A 6,000-nucleotide genomic window follows, 5' to 3' on the forward strand; every position below is an offset into this window, starting at 1 on the left:
ACATGGGCGGAATACTTGGCAGGGTTCCTTGCCCTTCCCTCGGTTGGGGTAGCATACCTTTCAGTCCATAACATGCACTGCAAAGCGTATTGGTGGCCTGCAGCCACTCCCCTGCTTGCAGAGGGTGTTATTGGAGGAATTCAGCCTTTGTGATGGGGTCGTTCAGGTAGTTTATGCCTCTCTGGATATTAATGGGTACGTGTCATTGCTTCACAGACCATAGGAAGCTGTTTGCTCAGGCATAAAACTTAGTGTTTTTTTGTTGACGCAGAAGAGGTTGTTTGTGCTTTGTTAGGAGCTGACATGAAACCGTCTGAACTCACTTGACAGCTCTCCCTTGTTTCTAATCAGCTTCACTTCAGGTTTTATGTAAGTACACGATGAGCAAAGCTTCAGTCTGAAAATCTGACTGGGGAGACTCAAGTTCTCATAATTTGTATCATTTGTGGAGCTGCCCAGAAACAACCACTGGTCCAAATCACTCCATCTGCAGGGCCTTGGGGGTCCTGCCTTCCTCTTCCCCTGTGCTCCCCACTGCTGCTTGGGTGCCAGCCTGCACCCTGTGCACTTATCTCTTGTGGCTGGAGGATGGGAATGGTGCACTGTCAAAAGCTTCTGATGATTTTTCAAGGCCACTGGATGATCAATTCACTTAAGCAAACAATAAAAACAAAATTCACCTTCTGCATACTCCAATGACAACACCCACGTTAAAGCTGCTGGAGAAATGGCATAGCTATTCACCAGATCGACACCAACTGCTGCAGGCAGACCCCAGAAATTATATTACAGAGATTAGCATTCAGAGCTGACTGAAAAAGATGTTTTTATCCTTCTCTGAAGACCTCTTGTTGCCTTCTCCTTTGCTCTGCAATGGAATTATATTCTCCACCTGGTAGTATTGATGCTAAGGGAGAGGATGTGCCCTGACTTTAAATCTACACCACTGCAGTCAAACAGATCAGAGAAGAACCACAGATCCTCCTATTTCCTTCCAGGAATGAACATATCCACTGCTACAGGAAATGAGAGTTCTGTCTCCAGCAGCATGAACTGTCAGGGGGCAGTCAGTTCATTTCATGAGGACAGGAGATTCAGGCAGAGCTGTTGATTTTGCTTTACTTTTTCTTTGAATTATGCTAATGCAGCAATTTTTTTTTCTTTTTCCTTAAGACATTTTTAGCATAAACAAAGTATGTTTGTGTATGTTATATTGTTTTCACTTATAAAACTTCTTTTTTAAGAAGATAATACTTTCCAGCAGTAGTTACTCAATTGTTCTCACTTGTAAGAATATAGGTAAAATATCAATACTCTGCCTCCAATCTGGTTTGGGAACTTCTGCTGATTTGATTTCCATAATGAGCTCTGTTCTTTGTAACATGATTCTAACGTACACTAAACCCTTTTCTCATTTTCAGTCAGTACAAAGTATAACATAATGTGATCAGCACACTAACCAATGTAAATGTTGAACAATAGAGTAGTGGCAATTAATTTTCACTCACCCTATGGCCACTGAAATCAATGGCAAGTTTCCAGTTGACATCAGCAGATCAAGAACAGAGCCAAAACAGCTTGAGTTGCTAATCAGCAGGGATACATAGGTGTTCTTGAAGGTCTCTAAAAGATAAGAAGCATACTCACTTCTAAGTCCTCTAGAGCATAACCTCAGGAAAGAGTCCGGTCTTATGGTGTTATCTCCCTATGGACTGTACAAAATGGGAAGCTTAGGTGCAGAGCTGCTGCTCGCCCTGAGAGGCAAAAGCATCCCTGTCCAGCAGAACAAGGAGCTTGTCTTTGTGTTCATGCCACCACGAGCTCTGCTGGGATAGAAGGGCTTTGTCTGCACCTGGACTCAGAAGGACAGGGCACAGCACATGGCAGTGGCCAGCCACAGCTGGTGCTCATCTCATACAGCTGAGACACTTTTAGAATCAAGGATTAAGAGTGTCCAAAACATGAACAATGTGAGGACCTGCTTCAATAAGGTTAGAAGATGATTCCAGCTGTTCGGGGCTTGGAGCCTAAAAAAGCTAAGCGTGCCTCCCATAGTCAGTGTAGTTCCAGACACTTGGAAGCAAATGGGTGGATTGAAGGAGAGGGCAAGTTTGTGGCTGGTGCTAGATAAAAGGACACAAAGCACTGCTGCAAGCAAGGAGAGAAAGATTATAAACCTTAAAAACAACCTTCAGGAAACTCGTGGCTGCTGTTCAGCTGTTAGCTGCTGGCTCCTTTGTTCTGCTTTGTTCAGCTTTCCATCCCTTTTTTTTTTCCCCCCCAACAAAAACACTGTGTACATAGGGGCCGCAGGAGGCAGCAGCAGCCTCTCTTGGCATTGCTCTCACATTCTCCAGAGAGAAGCAGCAAAATGACAGGACAGCATGTACCCTGCCAGCCACACTGAGGACTTGAAAACATGTTTGTGTCAAGTCAGCAAGAGGCTGCTGGGCCGGTCACACCACCGCCCTCCGTCTCTTCCTCTCAAGGCTGCTCAAAGGAGCAGCATCAAAGTCCAGGCCCATGCTCGAGGCAGGCACAGGTGCTGCTGGCAGTTTGATCTTGACAGTGTGGAGCCGCTTGCCCCACTCTAACCAGTACACCCAGCTCACCCCAAAAATAGCAGGAACTGCCTCTCTCCCTGCCCCAAGTTGGAAAGAGCTGCTCAAGTGGGTGGCAGCCACCAGGCAGGACCTGATGCTGGCTAACTGCAAACCCAGCAGCATGGCCAGGTGATGTGTCCCCAGCCACCTCCAAAGCTTATGAGGATATGGGAAAGACAAGGATGTTAAAGTGGCACAGAATGCGCAACCCCATGACAGACTGGGCCAGGCTGGGCTAAGGCCTACAGCATGGAAAGATGCATGGATGATGAAGGTCAGGTGTTGGTGGAGCTTCAACCAACTGGAAAGGGAAGAAGAGAGAAAGCTGTCTGTCCACCCAAGCAGTAAGGAACATTTAGCTGGACAGACCTAGTTTCAGGAGGCTGGGTAAACGAGGCCCCATGGCCTGCAGAGCCAAAGAGATCGAGAGGCCCTGTAGTCCAGCAGGCTTCCCTTGCTAGAAGAGGGAGCAGATACAGAGAAGATCTGGGGTTCGTGAGCCACCCTGTGTCAGGGTTTTTGACATTCACAGAGGGCCTAGGTCAATCCATTTTCTTCACAGAGAAAAAAAATTACTGCTAAACTTGTTTTAAAAATACGAGCTTCAGGTGACTGCATGATGCCGCACAGAACACAGTTTGAAAGCAGTCCAAAAGTCACAGGCAAATGCACAGCAGCTAACACACACAGTGAGGTGATGGCACACAGCTCTCTCCCTCCCATTTGCATCCTCCAGAAAATTCAGCCCCTGAGTGCTGGAGCACGCACTCAGAAAAACACTGAAATAATTTGTAAATGTTGCCTGTATGATCAATGGATATTAAGATGTTACAATCACAAAATAAACAAGAGAGTTAAGCGAAGTAGATTACAATAACAAAAGGGAATAAATGGAAGGCTTACCCTTAGTTGGGCTCACCACAAAACACCAGAAGGAAGAATCTCCACATGAGATCCTTCCCCACTGGTAGCCAGCTCTTAAATAGGTCTAGGAGAGGTGCAGCCAGGCTCCACCCCTTCCGGCAGCACAGGAGAATTGCCTTCACCTGTGCTCCTCTGGCTGGCTCATGGCTCGCCTCAGGTGATCAATCAGAGGTTCAGGCTGTGACTCACTAGTTTCCATACACTGCGTTATCAACAGGACTGGGAACACCTAAATGCTATTGTGTTAAACCCTCCAAATAATTTCAATGCCAATCCAACCCAAATAGTAAAGCAGCTGGCTCTCAGTTTTATTCTGGAATGTCACACAACCCACAGATCACTGCATACCTGATTGCATTAGGGAACTTTAAGACTGGGAAAATGCAGCAGCACATACTGTACTGCATCTACACAGCAGCTGCAAATTATACAATCAGTGTCCTGGTATATGAGCAAACAGGTGTAAATATAAAAGTTAATTGTTCTTCTTTCCAGACGGTCAAAATTCCTTCAGTTGAGAAGAATCTGACTTGGTGTGTGCATGGGCCTGTGTAATTCATTTCAGATTATTTTTAGCTGTTCTTCTCTGTAGCAAAACAGCTGCCCTAAGCAAAAGCTACCAAAATACTGTAAAGGTGAAAGAGAAAGTTATCACTGAAATTCTCTGGATTTATGATAAAGGAAAGGCGAGGCTATGGGAGAAATGGACTTGAATGACATGCTGGAATTTCCAGCAAGGCTAGCTCAGAGCTGCTGGCAGTGAGAGATTTGTTCAGTGCTGACCCAGGCAGACAGCATGACCTTGAGTTCATGAGAGCCATGCACACTGGGAAACAGCAGGAGCGACTCACAGAAGTGTTGGCTCAGCTATAGTAGGTAGGTGTAATTCAATGGACTTCTCTGCAGTTGGCCCTATTGGGTGATTTTTCTCTGCATGGATGTTAAAATACCTCTGTTACTTTCTGTCAGAAAACAGCTTTGTACTGATCACAGTGTCTCCTCAGCCTGGATCTCCAATGTGCTGCGTGCCTGTGGCCTGCCAAGGTACTGCCTTGCCCTTTTGCAGCACCTCTGTTTTTGCACTGCTTGAGTCAGAGTCCGTGCGTTTATAAGTCCCACTATTCTCTTTCCTCTTTTATGGGGCATTATTCTGAAGCAGGCTTGCTACTCTTCTGTTCCTGCTTGTTTTTCCTCAGATCTTAAGAGTTATCTGTTCTTGGCCCCTCACCAGCTGGAGGTTATCAGGAACAGGTGAAGATCTCTTTTCTTGATCAAACTTGTCTGCATTCAACATCCATCTACCAAAAATAGACAGCAAGCTTATTGCTGTACCCAGTGCAGCTCCCTGTCGACAGTCACTATTGACATAATCTAACCCAGTGCTAATTGCAGTGTAAACAGCCTAGGAACCATATCAATTGCACTGATAAAAGGCTGAAGTGCAGATGTACCAAGCAAAAAGCTGGTAGCAGCATCCCTAGCGCTCGTTGGAGAGAACACAGCAGTTCACCAGTGGTGTAGAAATCATCCTGTGCCTCTCTGTCCTTGTTTTAAATGCCTTAATTGTAATTTAGCAGTGTTTCATGGGGTACCAGTGCAAGGCAAAGGGCTAAGGAAATGTTAACTGTATATTAAAATCAAACAGGTCATTGGAATGCATAGTAGTCTTAGTCACCTTTCCACTTTATGTGCTATGAAGCTTAAGGTGCATTTGGAGAAACGGTCAGGAAAAAAAATTTGGAGCAGCCAACAAATTTCATCTGACAGTTGCTGTATATAGCAATCTTTTCTGACCCACTCACTCATCTGCTGTAGCAGAAGTTCCTGCCGTTCCCAAATAAAGACTGTGGTAGATCTTTCCACTACTTTAATATAATTCTTAGGGAGGTTAAGGTGTCAGGCACTAGCTAGGCTTTGGCATCTCTGCTAATAGCATGTTCTGCACTGTCATTTAGTAGAAGTGCAAACCCTAGGGAGCACAGGGAAATGCTACTTCCATATCCTGAAAGTAAATGGAAATATTGCTGTGTCTGACCCATCTGTATCTTGCAGCATTTCAGAAAAGCAGCAGCAGCCCATCAAGAGCCCTGCAAAGCTTGGAGCATGCTGAAAAGCTAGCATGCCTCCTTGGCTTTTCCAAGTATAATAAAGGTATGTAAGAGCACAGGCCACCCTAGACTATTTCAATCTTCCTTCCAATCTCGAAAACTGAACTCTTGTATATTTAATTTACAGGCATTTGTCCCACGGGCAAAATGTACTGCCAAAAGTCGTAGTGCATTTTGAAAGGGCGTTCCTATAATATGAAGGAGCAGAGTCTCTGTGATCGTTTTAATTGCCCCAGCACTACTTTCAGCTAAAAGTAAAGCTGCTGCCTTTCATGGCAGACCAGAATCTTCCCTCTACCTCTAATAATTGTGTTTCTGACATTTTATAGAAATAGTTGTCAGTCTTGCTCTGGTTGGGAGATATA

Source organism: Centrocercus urophasianus, unplaced genomic scaffold (genome assembly GCF_019232065.1).
Source record: "Centrocercus urophasianus isolate 14NV4802_14NV808 unplaced genomic scaffold, USGS_Curo_1.0 seq_16, whole genome shotgun sequence".
NCBI classification, from domain to species: Eukaryota; Metazoa; Chordata; class Aves; order Galliformes; family Phasianidae; genus Centrocercus; species Centrocercus urophasianus.